Genomic DNA, 16,576 nt, shown 5'->3' with positions numbered 1-16,576 from the left:
CCCTGGTTCCGGACTCGCCCGACATTGGGAACATTTTTCCTGCATCTAGCTTGTCCAGTCCTTTTATATTTTGATATGTTTCTATAAGAACCCCCCCCCCCCCCTCATCCTTCTAAACGCCAGTGAATACAAGCCTAGTCTTTTGAATATTTCCTCATATGGCAGTCCCGCCATACCAGGGATCAATCTTGTGTACCTACGCTGCACTGCCTCAAACACAAGGATGTCCTTCCTCAAATTAGGAGACCAAAACTGTACGCAATACTCCAGACGTGGTCTTACCAGAGCCCTATACAACTGCAGAATAACTTCTCTTCTCCTATCTTGAAATCCTCTTGTTATGAAGGCCAACATAACATATCTTCGCTGCCTGCTGTACCTGCACGCCAACTTTCAGTGACCGGTGTACAAGGACGCCCAGGTCTCGCTGTACCTCCCCCTTATCTAACCTAACCCAATTGAGATAATAAACTGCCCCCTTGTTTTTGCCACCAAAGTGGATAACCTCACATTTATCTATATTATACTGCATCTGCCACGCCGTTGCCCACTCACTCAACCTGTCCAGGTAACCCTGCAACCTCCTAACATCCTCTTCACAGTTCACACTGCCACCCAGCTTTGTGTCATCCGCAAACTTGCTAGTGTTGCGCCTAGTTCCCTCTTCCAAATCATTAATATATATGGTAAACAGTTGCGCCCCCAACACCGAGCCTTGCGGCATTCCACTCGCCACTGCCTGCCATTCTGAAAAGGACCCGTTCACTCCTACTCTTTGCTTCCGGTCTGCCAACCAATTTTCTATCCACGTCAACACCCTGCCCCCAATATCACGTGCTCTAATTTTAGTCACCAGTCTCCCGTGCGGGGCCTTATCAAAAGCTTTCTGAAAGTCTAGAAACACTACACCCACTGGCACCTCTTCATCCATTTACTCGTCACATCCTCAAAATATTCCACAAGATTAGTCGAGATCCTTCAGAGACAGGGGAGAGGGGGGATCAGAGGCAAGGAAGTGCAAGGTGTGAAAACTTGGAGCACTAACAACACTTGTTAGCTAGGAGGTGGAGATACGATACGATACGATATGATAACACTTTGTTCATCCCCGGAGGGAAATTGGTCTCTCAACAGTCACAACACACGACAAGGAACACGAAACTGTACAATGTTGGCTCGCTGTTGTGTGTACAGACCCTCAACAGGAACGAACAAACAAAGAAACAAACGAACACAGACTCATCCCCTGGGCAGAGGATTGCAAAACTGCTCCCCCCCCCAACCGTCCCTCACGGCGCCCCCCCCCCCCCCACCGCCCTATGCCGGTCCCCATTGTCTCCCCTTACCCCCTCACGCTCCACCATCATCGAGGCTCCCGCCGTCGCCGAGGCCCCACCACCGCCTCCGTCGAGGCTCACTCTGCCGCCGCCGCTGAGGGTTCAGCAGGTGGATCCGGCCGGCACGGCTCCCCGGGACACTCACACCGAAGCAAACAGAGATACAATGTAATCGAGGACAGTTTGACTGTTTGGAGAAATGGGAAGGTGGAGGGGACGTAGTCAGAGGGAAAGCTGAAGTTAGAGAAGTGAGTATTCAATACTACATGTTATTTGGAGTTTTGGGCGCGGTTCTGATCGCCCCAAGGATGCAGAAGCTTTGAAGGCTTTTGCCAGAATGCAGCACAGATTAGAGAGTATTAACTAAAAGGAGAGGGTGGACAAACTTGGTTTGTTTTCCCTGCAGAGACAGGTGCTGCGGGAAGACCGGATAGAAGTATGTAAAATTATGAGAGGCAGAGAGAATGGAGACAGTCAGAAACTTTTTCCGAAGATGGATGTGCCAAGGGTTAGTGGGCGTGACTTTAATACCAGAGGGAGAAAGTTTCAAAAGTGGAAGGTGCCCTGAACGCACAGTGATGGCAAAAGCAAATCCAATAGTTTGCGTTTAAGAAAGGATCGACTTGGCTTATATTAACTGGAATTTAGAAGTAAAAGAGGGGATCTTATAGAAACATGTAAAATTCTTAAGGATTTGGACAGGCTAGATTTTTGCAAGCAAGTGTTAGATATAGCTCCGAGGTCTAACAGAATCAAGGGTTATGGGGGGAAAGCAGGAACAAATGGAACGGTAATGATTTTGGATGATCAGCCATGATCATATTGAATGGCAATTCTGGCTCAAAGAGCCGAATGGCCTACTCCTGCACCCGTTTTCTATGTTTACGAGGCTTTGATATAGACACATGGATATGGAGGGATGTGGAGCATTTGGGCGGAAAGACGTGTTCCCGTGCGGTAGTTCTATGTTCTATGTTACGGTAAACGTGAGAAGCTGGAATTTTACAATGTGATAATTGTATGAGCAATTTTGGGGCCCATATCTGAGGAAGGATGTGCTGGCTCTGGAGGGAGTCCAGCGGAGGTTTACGAGCATGACCCCAGGAATGAGTGGGTTAACATATGATGAACGTTTGATGGCACTGGGCCTGTACTCGCTGGAGTTTAGAACAATGAGGGGGGACCTCATTGAAACGTTCAGAATAGTGAAAGGCTTGGATCCAATAGATGCGGAAAGGATGTTCCACTAGTGGGAGAGTCTAAGACCAGAGGTCACAGCTACAGAATTAAAGGTCGTTATTTTAGGAAGGAGGGTGGTGAATCTGTAGAATTATTTGCCAGATAAGGCTGTGGAGGTCATCAGTGGATATATTTAAGGCAGGAGTAGATAGATTCTTGATTAGTACATGTGTCAGAGGCTATGGGGAGAAGGCAGGAGAATGGGGTTGGGAGGGAGAGATAGATCATTCATGATTGAATTGTGGAATATACTTAATGGGCCATATGGCCTAATTCTGCTCCTGTCATTTATGATAATTGAGTGGTTTGGTGATAGGGAGCCTGTGCAGCACAATGACGGCTGGCATGATAGTTGAACAGGGATAGAAAATGCTCAGGCCGGAGGAGTGTTGTATTGCTTTTGTGAACCAGGGTTACAAGTGTAGGAGGGAACTGTAGATGCTGGTTTAAACCGAAGATAGACACAACATGCTGGTGAGAAGGAGTGGTTGCCGTTTTCGGGTCGGGACCCTTCTTCAGACTGATATCAGGGGAGAGGGAGATACATAGATAAGGAAGTGTAATTGTAAAAATAGGACAAAGGGAACCAAGATCAAAGAACACGTAGAATAGATCATTGTTAGCTGGGAAAAGGTTACAGCACAGCAAATCGATAAAATATGGTCGGAGACAGTAAGACTGGTGGGAGAACTGGGAAGGGGGAGGAATGGAGAGAGAGGGAAAAAGCAAAGGTTCCTTAAAGTTAGAGAAGTCAATGTTCTCTAACAGTGAGACCAAATCTGGAGTATGGTGTAAAACTTTGGTCGCCCAATTATAGTAAGGATGTCAACAAAATAGAGAGTACAGAGGAGATTTACTAGAATGTTGCCTGGGTTTCAACAACTAAGTTACAGAGAAAGGTTGAATAAGTTAGGTCTTTATTCTCTGGAGCGCAGAAGGTTAAGGGGGGACTTGATAGGGGTCTTTAAAATGATGAGAGGGATAGACAGAGTTGATGTGGACAAGCTTTTCCCTTTGAGAATAGGGAAGATTCAAACAAGAGGACATGACTTCAGAATTAAGGGACATAAGTTTAGTGGTAACATGAGGGGGAACTTCTTTACTCAGAGAGTGGTAGCGGTGTGGAATGAGCTTCCAGTGGAAGTGGTGGAGGCAGGTTCGTTGGTATAATTTAAACATAAATTGGATAGGCATATGGATGAGAAGGGAATGGAGGGTTATGGTATGAGTGCAGGCAGGTGGGACTAAGGGAAAATAATTGTTCGGCACGGAATTGTGGGGCCGAGATGGCCTGTTTCCGTGCTGTAATTGTTGTATGGTTATATGGTTATATGGTTCACACCGCTGGGGTGTAAACTGCCCAAGCGAGATATGAGGTGCTGTTTCTGCAATTTGCGCTGGGCCTCACTCTGACAGTGGAAGAGGCCCCGGACAGAAAGGTCAGTGTGGGAATAGGAGGGGGAGTTAAAGTATTTAGCAACCGGGAGATCAGGTAGGTTAAGTTGGATTGAGCGGTGCTGTTCAGCGAAACGATCGCCCAGCCAGCGCTTAATCTCGCCGACATATAGGAGTCCACACATGGAACAGCGGACACAGTCGATGAGGTTGGAGGAGATGCAAGCGAATCTCTGCCTCACCCGAAAAGACTGTCGTGATCCTTGGACGGCGACGAGGACGGAGTGATAGGGACAGTTGTATAGGAAACAGGCCCTTCAGCTCACCTGGATAGAGTAGATGTGGAGAGGATGCTTCCACTAGCGGGAGAGTCTAGGACTAGATGTCATCGCCTCAGAATCAAAGGACGTTCCTTTAGGAAAGAAATGAGGAGAAATGTATTTAGTCAGAGGGTGGTGAATCTGTGGAATTCTTTGCCACAGAAGGCTGTGGACGCCATGTCAGTGGATATTTTTAAGGCAGAAATAGATACATTCTTGATTAGTACGGGTGTCAGAGGTTATGGGGTGAAGCAGGAGAATGGGGTTAGGAGGGAGAGATAGATCAGCCATGATTGAGTGGCGGAGTAGACTTGATGTGCCGAATGGCCTAATTCTACTCCTGTTCCTTATGACATGACTTTAACTCTATCCTACACACAATAGGGTAAATCTACATTGTTGCTACAGCATTTCTTGTTTGTTGTTCTTCCCTCTCAAGATACGCCAGAGATTTCTCAGGATTCAGGATGCTCTCGGACACCTGAGAGTGTCACCTGTGTTTGTGCCGCCAGGTGGAACCCATCCGGAGAGCTCACCTGGCACCTCCCCCTCGCCAACCTCAGCGGGAACCAAACCCACGGCCGTTTCCACACCTGGCAGGTGGAAAGCGGGCATCTGGTGACTGGCTTCCTGTCCCTGAGAGGGGGTGAGGGAGAGGAGGACATGACAGCCTTGTGCTCAGTCCGAAACCGCCACGGGGAAGCCATGCTCATTGTGTATCTGTCGATGGAAGGTGAGGACACCCCTCGGGGAACACTGCCCGTTTATGTGCAGCATCTTATTCATAAGATCATAACTGATAGGAGGATAATTTAGCCATTTGGCCCATCGTCCACTCCGCATACAATCATAGCTGATCTATCTCTCCCACATAACCCCAGTCTCCTGCCTTCTCCCCATAACATAGAAACATAGAAACATAGAAATTAGGTGCAGGAGTAGGCCATTCGGCCCTTCGAGCCTGCACCGCCATTCAATATGATCATGGCTGATCATCCAACTCAGTATCACGTACCTGCTTCCTCTCCATACCCCCTGATCCCTTTAGCCACAAGGGCCACATCTAACTCCCTCTTAAATATAGCCAATGAACTGGCCTCAACTACCTTCTGTGGCAGAGAATTCCAGAGATTCGCCACTCTCTGTGTGAAAAATGTTTTTCTCATCACGGTCCTAAAAGATTTCCCCCTTATCCTTAAACTGTGACCCTTTGTTCTGGACTTCCCCAACATCGGGAACAATCTTCCTGCATCTAGCCTGTCCAACCCCTTAAGAATTTTGAAAGTATCTATAAGATCCCCACTCAATCTTCTAAATTCTATCGAGTACAAGCCGAGTCTAGCCAGTCTTTCTTCATCCCAGGAATCAGTCTGGTGAACCTTCTCTGCACTCGCTCTATGGCAAGAATGTCTTTCCTCAGATTAGGAGAACAAAACTGTACGCAATACTCCAGGTGTGGTCTCACCAAGACCCTGTACAACTGCAGTAGAACCTCCATGCCCCTATACTCAAATCCTTTTGCTATGAATGCTAACATACCATTCACTTTCTTCACTGCCTGCTGCACCTGCATGCCTACTGTCAATGACTGGTGTACCATGACACCCAGGTCTCGTTGCATCTCCCCTTTTCCTAATCGACCACCACTGACACCTGACTCAACTTACATCTGACTCAATAACCTCTGACACCCGTACTAATCAATAATCTATCTTGTGAATTCCCTTCCTCAACCACTCCATTCCATCTGAGGAAGGTCCATCTTCGCTCTCAGCCGGGTGGAAAGTATCCCTGGGCCAGTAGCTGGAAGAAGAGCAGGGAGTTCACCCCAGTATCCTGTGTTCAATACTTGTCCATCAACTAATGTGACCTCAACTATCTTGAGGGAGGGGGAGGACGTAACGGCCTTGTGCTCAGTGCGTAACCGCCACGGGGAAGCCATGTTGACAGTGTTGGTGGAGGGTGAGGACACCTCCCGGGGAGGGGGAGGGGGAGGGGGAGGGAAGCCATGGTCAAGGGTGGATGGAGAGAACACTTCTGGGGAACGCTGTCCGGTCATGTGAAGTTCAGGTTTAGGTTTATTATTGCCACGTGTAGTAAGGTACAATGAGATGCTCTGGGTTGGATGGTATCCAATCAAATACTATATCGAAATGCAATCAAGACAAGCAAAAAGAGTAGGCGGAGCAAAGGGGAAGATACAGAATGCAGAATATAGTTCCTTGCATTGTATCGGTACAATTCCACAGTTAAAGTCCAATTGGGGCGAGGTGAATCGGTCAGTACCCTAGGTTCGTGGAAGGACCGTTCAGTGGCCGATCACAGAGGGGAAGAAGCTGTTCCTGCATCTGGAAGTCCGTCCTTTCAAAGATGTTCAAGTGTGAGAAATGTCCCTGCCCCACGTAGGAAACCTGAACGGAAACCTCTGGAGACTTTGCGCCTCACCCAATGTTTCCGTGCGGTTCCCGGAGGTTGGAAGTGGTTGCCGGAGGTTGCAGGTAGTGGAAACAGGTAGAGAGACTGAGAAAAACCTCCGGGAACCTCCGGGAACCGCACGGAAACCTTGGGTGGGGCGCAAAGTCTCCAGAGGTTTCCGTTCAGCTTTCCTAAGTGGGACAGGAGAATTAGACATAACTCTTCGGGCTAACGGTATCAAGGGATATGGGGAGAAAGCATGAATGGGATACTGCATTTGAATGATCAGCCATGATCATATTGAATGGCGGTGCTGGCTCGAATGGCCGAATGGCCTACTCCTGCACCTATTTTCTATGTTTCAAGCTGCTATCACTTCTGCGTGACAATACCTTGATTATGTCGTTTGCGTTTCTGAGGCGACGTGAAGTGTGGATGGGGTCGATGGTGGGGAGTCCAGTGTGTGTGATGGACATGTACAACTTTGCATTTTCTTGTGGTTTGGGGCAAAGCTGTTCGCAGGCCAAACTGTGATGCGTCCTGACAGTCCGCTTTCCACTGTGTATGGGAAGGAACTGCAGATGCTGGTTTAAACCGAAGACAGACGCAAAATCCTGGAGTAACTGAGCGGGACAGGCAGCATCTCTGGAGAGAATGAATGGGTGATGTTTCGGGTCGAGAACCTCCTTCAGACAAATCAGGGGAAATGGAAAGATATAGACAGTGATGTAGAGATATATAGAACAAATGAATGAATATGCAAAGAAGTAACGGATAAAGGAAACTGGCCATTGTTAGCTGAGTGCGAGGTGAGAACGGGAACCTGGTGCGACTTGGATGGGGGAGGGATGGTCGAGACCTAACGTGGACTGTTCGGTCATTTCGCTGGAACACCTTTGCTCAGTCTGCCTGGACCTACCTTATATCCCGGCTGCCAGACACTTTGGTTCCCCTCCCATTCCACACTGAGCTTTCTGTCCTCAGACTCCTCCATTGTCAGAGTGAGGCTGAACACAAATTGAAGGAACAGCACCCCATATTTGACTTGGATAGCCTACAACCCAGCGGTATGAGTATTGATTTCTCGAACTTCAAGTAACCTTTTGATCCCCTCCCTCCCCGTCCCTCATCCACCCAAATCGCACCAGATTCCCCTTCTCACCCAACAAACAGCTTGTTTCCTTTATCATTGTTACTTTTTTGCATATCTTTCATTTATTTGTTCCATATCTCGCTACATCACCGACTATATCTCTCATTTCCCTTTTCTCTGACTCTCAGTCTTAAGAAGGGTCTCAACCATGGATGCAGTGCTGTGGTCCTATGCAGGTGTGAGTAGGTGAGTGGGTTGAGTGAGTGCGTGAGTGGGTGGGTTGTGAGTGAATGGGTGAGTGGGTGAGTGAATGGGTGAGTGGGTGGGTGGGTGTGTGATGGTGTGTGTGAATGTGTGAGTGTGTGGGTGAGTATATGTGTGGGAGTGGGCGAGAATGTGTGAGTGTGCGTGTCGTGTGTGTGCATGTGTGTGTGGGTGTGTGTGTGAGTGTGTGTGTGTGTGTGTGTGTGTGTGTGTGTGTGTGTGTGTGTGTGTGTGTGTGTGTGTGTGTGTGTGTGTGTGTTAGTGTGTTTGTGTGAGTGAGTGTGTGGGTGAATGAGCGTGCGAGAATGTGCAATTGTGTTTGTGTGTGTGTGTAATTGTGAGTGTGTTTGTGTGAGTGAGTGTGTGCGTGAATGTGTGTGCGTGAATGTGCAATTGTGTTTGTGTGTGTGCAATTATGAGTGTGAAGGTGTGAGTGAGTGTGTGTGTGTGTGTGTGTGATAGCTTATGTGAGTGTGATTGTTTGTGTGAGTGTGTGTGAGTGTGTGCGACTGTGTTTGTGTGTGTGTGTGTGAGTGTGTGTGTGTGAGCGTGTGTGAGTGTGAGTGTTTGTGTGAGCGTGTGTGAGTGTGAAGGTGTGAGTGAGTGTGTGTGTGTGTGTGTGTGATAGCTTATGTGAGTGTGAGTGTTTGTGTGAGTGTGTGTGAGTGTGAGTGTGTGCGACTGTGTGTGTGAGTGTGAGTGTGTGCGACTGTGTGTGTGTGGTTGCGCATGTGTATGTGAGTGAGTGCGTGTGTGGGTTTATGTGGGTGCGGGAGGAAACCTACGATCTCGGAGAAAACCCACGCGGTCACGGGGAGAACGTACACACGCCGTGCAGGGAGCACCCGTAGTCGGGATCGAACCCGGGTCGGCAAGACAGCAACTCCACTGCGACGCCACCGTGCCGCCCATTTGTATTGTTGCTACAGCATCTCTTGTGTGTTGTTCTTCCCTCTCCAGATCCGCCAGAGATTTCTCGGGATTCAGGATGCTCTCGGACACCTGAGAGTGTAACCTGTGTTTGTGCCGCCAGGTGGAACCCATCCAGAGAGTTCACCTGGCACCTCCCCCTCGCCAACCTCAGCGGGAACCAAACCCACGGCCGTTTCCACACCTGGCAGGTGGAAAGCGGGCATCTGGTGACTGGCTTCCTGACCCTGACAGGGGGTGAGGGAGGGGAGGACATGACGGCCTTGTGCTCAGTCCGAAACCGCCACGGGGAAGCCATGCTCATGGTGTATCTGTCGATGGAAGGTGAGCAAACCTTCGGGGAACACTGCCCGTTTATGTGCAGCACCTTATTCACAAGATCATAACTGATAGGAGAAGCATTTAGACTCATCAACTCCTCATAAATTATTGCTGATCTATCTCTCCCTCATAACCCAATTCTCCTGCCTTCTCCCCATAACCTCTGATACCCGTACTACATGTGTGTGTGAGTGAATGTGTGTGTGTGGGTATGAGTGTGTGTGGGTATGTGTGAGTGTGCGTGTGTGAGTGTGTGGATGTGTGATTATTTGTGTGGGCGTGAGTATGTGGGAGTGTGAGTTTGTGTTTATGTATGAGTGTGTGTGAGTGTGCGTGCGTGCGCGAGTGAGTGTGTGTGAGTGAGTGTGTGTGAGTTGATGTATGAGTGTATGTGAGTGTGTGTCTGTGAGTGCGTGTGAGTGTGTGTGCGAGTGAGTGTGTGTGAGTGTGAGTGTGAGGGCGTGTGAGTGTGCAATTGTGTGTGGGTGGGTGTGTGTGAGTGTGTGTGAGTGTGCGTGAGTGTGTGTGTGTGTGTGTGAGTGTGTGTGTGTGTGTGTGTGTGTGTGTGTGTGAGTGTGCAATTGTGTGAGTGGGTGTGTGTGTGTGTGTGTGTGTGTGTGTGTGTGTGTGTGTGTGTGTGTGTGTGTGTGTGTGTGTGTGTGTGTGTGTGTGTGTGTGTGTGTGTGTGTGTGTGTGTGTGTGTGTGTGTGTGTGAGTGTGCAATTGTGTGTGTGTGAATGTGTGTGAGTGTGTTAGTGTGTGTGAGTGCGTGTGAGTGTGTGAAGGTCCAGAGCTGCGGGAGAGTCAGGGGGAATTGATGCCGGGCCGGTACCTCTGTAAAAATACATGATTGCCGTATTTTTCTTTACTGGCTTGATAATTATATTTCATGATAATTAGTGAGTGTAACCGTGCAATATTTTATCATTATTAAAATAAGATTTTTTTGTTTTATTGTACTTGTTATACACTGGTATGCAGTGATAGGATGTAATCGTGTTTGACCCTCTTGGGAGACTATCTTGCCCCCCCCCCCCCCCCAAACAAAACTTGAAATGACGCCCCGGTTTGACATCTCCGGCACCTAAAAAAGTAGTACTGCAACACTGGTCTCAACGCGAAACGTCACCCATTCCTTCTCTTCAGTTGCTGCCTGTCCCGCCGATTTACTCCAGCATTTTGTGTTAATCTTTGCTTTATATGGCAGATGTTGGTAAACACCATTGGAGAAATGGCAAATTTCCAGTCACTGTGCAGACTCCCAAACCCAGGAAATCCCTCCCTCGACCTCACCAGATCCATCTGAGAATGGTCCACCTCCCCTCTCCATTGCAGGAAGTTCACCCCAGTGTCCTGGGGACAATGCTTATCCCTCATCTAATGTGACTTCAACAGACGATCTGGGTCATTGCTGTTTGTGGGACTTGCTGCGCTCTGACTGACCACCACGTGTCCCACATTACAATCGGGAACAGTCTACAAATGGACAACATTGGTTGGGCAGAACACTGTGAGGGTGAAAGGGGCTGATTAGATGGGAGTCTCTCCTTGTGAATGCAGCCACCCCCCCCCCCCCCCCCCAAGGATAGGGCAATCGCGAAACAGAAGGCAGAGGGGAATGATTTAATAGGATCCTGAGGGGCAACTTTTTCACAGAGGATGTAGTTGAAGTTGGTACAATAACAACATTTGTAGAGATATACGGATATGCGAGGTTCAGAGAGATATGGGCCAAATATGGGAGATGGAACTGGCTTAGATGAGACGTCTTGCTTGGCATGGACCAGTTGGTCCAAAAGGCCTGTTTCCGTGCTGCACCACTCCACGACTCAGAAATAATGAAGGGTTCAATGGGTGTCTGCAGAGTGTGGGGAAGAGCAGTACTGGAGGCCATCAGCAGTGAACAGCCGTTGTGACCTCAAAGGGACATGACATGACTCAAAGTGAGGTTATTGGTGGACCTCACTGCCCTCGGGACGGGTTAAGGCCACAGTAGTAGATATAGCGGAAGGTGGGATATTCTGATACATGAGGAAAGTAGGGTCAGCAGGACAAGATGGGCCGAATGGTCCGTTCCCTACTCCTCAAATGGGCGCGGGCGTTGCCTGACCTTAAATACCCCTGAGGGTCAACCCCACGACCTGCGCCTCCCACACCGAGACATCTAACTCTTCCCTCCAGAGCCAAGAGTTCGCTCCAAATATCATAGAGCGGATCTATGATCTTTAGTTCTTTGAAGCGTTCAATTATCTTTGGAGCGCTCTATAATCTTTTGATCTTTGGAGCGCTCTATGATCTTTGGTTGGCTCTGCCCGTGGTCTACCGCCAGGTGCCGCCACAGTGTAATCTAATTGCGTGATGCATGCTGGAGAATCTCGTTCTCTGCTTGGTCTGGGCTGGAGTTGGGGTTAAGTTGTGGTGTCTGTTTCTCAGAGCTGGGCTCTCACTGCCTCCTTTCTCCACCTCTCAGTAAGTGGCCGGGACAAGACTGAGAAATGCGTCGAGGCCGTGATCGTTCTTGCTGTCGTCCTTGCTGTCGTTACTGTCCTCGTCATCGCCGCCGCAATCTTCTGGGCAGTGCGTTGTTGCAGCAAACGAGGTGCGAGACGATCTGGGAACTCTCTGAATGTCTTCACAGCCATTTACTCACGTGAACGAGAGAGAGAGGGGGGGGGGGGGGTACACACTGGACCCCTCTCCAACACATAGCCCCCCCCCCCCACCCCCCCCCCCCCCCCCCCCCCCCCCACTGTGTGTGGAAGAGGGGCAGGGAAGTTTGTCCAAGTATCCTGGACCTGATATATATGCCTCATCCGCATCAGCAAAAACTACATCATCTGGGAGCAATCTCAGTGCCGGTCACAATCCCATTCCCTCTCACTGTGCACACTCCCCAATGGACACAAACGCATCCTCATCCCCCCCTCCACACTCCCCATGGACACAAACCCATCCCTATTTCCTCCTCCACACTCCCCGTGGACACAAATCCATCCCCATTTCACTCCCCATTCCCCATGGACCCAACCCCATCCCCATTCCCCCTCCGCACTCCCCATGGACACAAACCCATCCTCATTCCCCCTCCCTCCACACTCCCCATGATCACAAACCCATCCCCATTAATTCCCACTGCCCACACTCCCCATGTTGTTCCGGTCCTAATCTTACCCCGTTGGTCTGGTTCAGTAAAACACTGAATACAAGAACTGGACAAACTATCTTTATATCCAACAAAAACACACTACCTATACGATGCCTAATCCATCACCGCACGACCGATCCTTGTCTCTACTCGTCCAAGCCCTTCAGTTTCGTGCGAATAGAACACCTCCAAAAGGTCATCACGGTCCCCTGTACTACCTCAAAAGATCCACGCACTCACCTGCTCACCCCTCTTTTATACCTTCACGGAACCTTGGCGAAAAATAAATTGGGGGGGGGGGGGGGGGGGGTCCCCTACAAGCCAATCATCAATAAAGATTAAATAAAGAAACATTTTACAAAGTAATGTAAACAATTTGGGCAATCACGAAAAACGGCGCGAAGACCAATAACCCATCATTTTCCAACCATTCCTTTAGCATGCATTTGCAGCAGGACCTAGCTCATTCTGCAAAATTCTCATACACATTAACAACTAAGGGACATTTGGACATCAACCTCTACCCAACCTCTTCCCATGCTACATATACTCTGGAGCCATGATCCCCGTGGTCTTTGCAGCTTTTGCAAAATATGTAAAGCAGGTTTTGCAAAAGCAGAAATCCTCCATTTTGGCAGGCATCTAAAGCGCCCAATATTATCACCCACGGTCACAAACCCATCCCCATTTCCCCTCCACACTCCCCATGGACACAGACCCATCCCCATTCCCCCCTCCACACTCCCCATGGACACAAACACATTCCCCCCTCCACACTCCCCATGGACACAAACCCAACCCCATTCCCCCCTCCACACTCCCCATGGACACAACCACATCCCCATTCCCCCCTCCACACTCCCCATGGACACAACCACATCCCCATTCCCCCCTCCACACTCCCCATGGACACAAACGCATTCCCATTCCCCCCTCCACACTCCCCATGGACACAAACCCATCCCCATCCCCACCCCCACCCCCCACGCTCCACATGGACACACACCCATTCCCCACCTCCACACTCCCCATGGACACAACCACATCCTCATTCCCCCCTCCACACTCCCCATGGACACAACCACATCCCCAGCCCCCCCTCCGCACTACCATGAACACAAACCCATCCCCATTCCCCCCTCCATACTCCTCATGAACACAAACCCATCCCCATTCTCTCCCTCTGCCTTCACAGCCAAAGACCAAAACCCTTCCCCATTCGGCTTGTACTCGCTAGAATTTAGGAGATTGAGGGGGGATCTTACAGAAACTTGCAAAATTCTAAAGGGGTTGGACAGGCTAGATGCAGGAAGATTGTTCCTGATGTTGGGGAAGTCCAGGACAAGGGGTCACAGTTTGAGGATAGAGGGGAAATCCTTTTCACACAGAGGGTGGCGAATCTCTGGAACTCTCTGCCACAGAAGGTAGTTGAGGCCAGTTCATTGGCTATATTTAAGAGGGAGTTAGATGTGGCCCCTGTGGCTAAAGGGATCAGGGGGTATGGAGAGAAGGCAGGTACAGGATACTGAGTTGGATGATCTGCCATGGTCATATTGAATGGCGGTGCAGGCTTGAAGGGCCGAATGGCCTACTCCTGCACCTATTTTCTATGTTTCTATGTTTATATTCCCTCCCACCACACTCCCCATGCACCGAAAGTCCTCCCACTCTCCTCCCACTGCCCACACTACTCATAAACACAATATCTTCCCCATTCCCTCCCTCCCCGATCCCCAGGGACTGGATCTCCGTCCTTGTTCCCTCTTACTGCCCACACACCTCATACACCCAATTCCCAATTCACTCCCACGTACCAATAGGTCCCAAGAATGGTACCCGGACGTGGCGTCGAAGGACGAGAAGCCGAAGCAAAGAAGTGGGAGGAAATGAAGCCCAAAGGTCAAATAACCGAAAGCATATGACGCCGAAACGCCAACTAACCGAAAGGATGGGACGCCTAATAGTAAACTAACCGAAACTGCGGGACGCCTAAAAGCCAACTAACCGAAATGGTGGGACGCCTAAAAGCAAACTCACCGAAAGGTGGCTATGTTGAAACGTCAACTCACCGAAAGGCTGCGTCGCCTACAAGCCAACTCACCGAATAGCGACTCTGCCGAAAAGTCAAACTCACGCACAGTGGGTGAGTGCGGCGCCCCGCTTCTGGGCGGCATCACCCCCGCTATTCCCCCCTCCCCCGAGCGGCACCACCCTCGCTATACCCCCCTCCCCTGGTGGCATCGGCCCCGCTATCCCCCCCCCCCCTTCCATGCCCTGGTGGCTCCGGCCCCGCTATCCCCCCTGGGTTCGTTGTTGGTAGGTGCTTATCTTTCACCTCTGCTCCACACCGCACTGCCGACACACAGCCCTTCACAGTGGGGCCGCACGAGGGAGACGAGGCGGAGGCGGCCGTGGCCGTTGGAGAGTGGGGGCTGATGCGCTCCTTCGGCCGCTTCCAACTTGGTCCTCAGGTTCAGAGTGCCCAGTCACCTATGGCTTGTGTGGGAAAATTGCTCCCACCCTCCCGTTTCCATCGGCCAGTGATGTGATGGACGCGGGGGTCTGGACCAATCGCTGACAAGGCGCCCCTACCCCCCGGCGACGTCATGTCAGTTATTTGACTTTTCGGCATAGCCGCTATTCGGCGAGTTGGCTTGTAGGCGACGCAGCCTTTCGACGAGTTGGCGTTTCGGCAGAGCAGCCTTTCGGTAAGTTTGCTTTTAGGCGGCCCACCCTTTCGCTTAGTTAGCTTTTAAGCGTCCCGCCCTTTCGGTTAGTTTGCTTTTAGGCGCCCCACCCTTTCGGACAGTTGGCGTTTCGGCTTCGTACGGTTTCGGTTATTTGGCGTTTCGGCTTCGTTTCCGTTCGGTTATTCGTCTTCCACTTCTTCGCTCCGGCTTCTCGTCCTTCGATGCCACGTCCGCACACTCCCAAATTAATTACCCTTCCACGGAATTTCATTGTAGCCAAACCCCATCCAGAATGATGATCAAATGGAAATTACAGCGGAAAGGGTGAATGTCATGTGATGGGAGGAGAATTCGGCCATTCGGCCCATCAAATCTACCCCGCCATTCAATCATGGCTGATCTATCTCTCCCTCAAAATCGCATTCTTCTGCCTTCTCCCCATAACCTCTGACACCCGAACTAATCAATGGGAAAAGGCATGGAACGGGTGAGAAATAGGTTAATGGAAGTTGTGTGCCAGATAATGAATGTGTGAGGGAGGGAGGGAAGGAGGGAGGCAGATAGGGAGGTAGGGATGGAGGGACGGAGAGAGATTGGGGCACGATGGTGTGAAAGAAGTTGAATGAAAAAGATGTGTACGGGGAAAGAATGATGAAAGGAATGTGGAAGAGTGAGAGAAGCATGAATGAAGGATTTCCCGAAGAAAGCAAGAAGGGAGGCAGAGAGACAAGGAGGAAAGTGAGCGGTCTGAATGAAACTCTGTCTTCCAGAAAGTTCCGTGGCGCAGCCGGAGGAGCAGAAAGCTGAAGATGAACCGGTGGAGTCCCTCTATCAGGTTGGTACTGTTGTGCCAAAGAGCCAGTTCAACGTTTGTCTTATTGTTGTCCCTCCACACCAGCACTGCCCTTCAGATACTAATACCATGACCGCGGCCATTTATACCTCACACTGCCTCGGCACGGCCAGCAGCATCATCAAGGACCATTCGCACCCCGGTCACTCCCTCTTCCCCCCTCTCCCATCAGGCTAGAGGTACAGAAGTGTGAAAACGAACGCACACCTCCAAATTCAGGGATAGTTCATTCCCAGCTGTTATCCGGCAACTCAATAATTCTACCACAACCAGAGAGCAACCCTCAAATAATATCTACCCCATTGCTGCCCCTCGGACTATCCTTGCTGGCTTTACCTTGCACTAAACGTTATTCCCTTATCATGCGTCTGTAAACAGTAAATGGTTGATTGTAATCATGCATTGTCTTTCCGCTGACTGTTAGCACATAACAAAAGCTTTTCACCGTACATCGGTACTCGTGACAATAAACTAAACTGAACTAAACTCTCCCGCCCCCTCCCAGAGTCGGGCACCAACCATCTCCCCCATTCCTGCCCACCAAACCCACGTCTCCCAAATCACCGTCCCCACT

This window comes from Amblyraja radiata, unplaced genomic scaffold, assembly GCF_010909765.2.
Source record: "Amblyraja radiata isolate CabotCenter1 unplaced genomic scaffold, sAmbRad1.1.pri S116, whole genome shotgun sequence".
In the NCBI taxonomy this organism is placed as follows: domain Eukaryota; kingdom Metazoa; phylum Chordata; class Chondrichthyes; order Rajiformes; family Rajidae; genus Amblyraja; species Amblyraja radiata.
The sequence above is the reverse complement of the archived record's forward strand: the minus strand, read 5'-3'. Positions refer to the sequence as shown.